At 49.3% G+C, this 203-nt stretch overlaps 1 protein-coding gene and 1 long non-coding RNA gene across 2 annotated transcripts in view; one reads left to right on the plus strand and one right to left on the minus strand.

The window, feature by feature from the left end:
- rab25b (RAB25, member RAS oncogene family b) overlaps window positions 1–203 on the minus strand; it is a 9,166-nt gene that overhangs the window by 6,128 nt on the left and 2,835 nt on the right. The gene's annotated exons all lie outside the window — the stretch shown is intronic.
- The window catches only part of LOC116691574 (uncharacterized), an 816-nt gene that overhangs the window by 164 nt on the left and 449 nt on the right, over window positions 1–203 (plus strand). The gene's annotated exons all lie outside the window — the stretch shown is intronic.

Below are 203 nucleotides of genomic sequence, written 5' to 3' on the forward strand. Positions count from 1 at the left end.
TAGGATAATATGCATTTTGTCTCTGTGAAGAGGTCAAGACAGCCCTACTGTCTCTCACCTTCCCCCTCTCTTCCTCTGACTCTAAAGAATTGATTAGGTCATATCTATCATTTGGCATGCATGAGGCAACTCATTGTCCCCAACGGAACGGTAACTGTTGTTCCTGCCTTTTGGGAGCCCCCCCCCCCTGCTGGGCCAGACTT

The sequence above is a fragment of the Etheostoma spectabile genome, chromosome 6, assembly GCF_008692095.1.
Source record: "Etheostoma spectabile isolate EspeVRDwgs_2016 chromosome 6, UIUC_Espe_1.0, whole genome shotgun sequence".
NCBI lineage: Eukaryota > Metazoa > Chordata > Actinopteri > Perciformes > Percidae > Etheostoma > Etheostoma spectabile.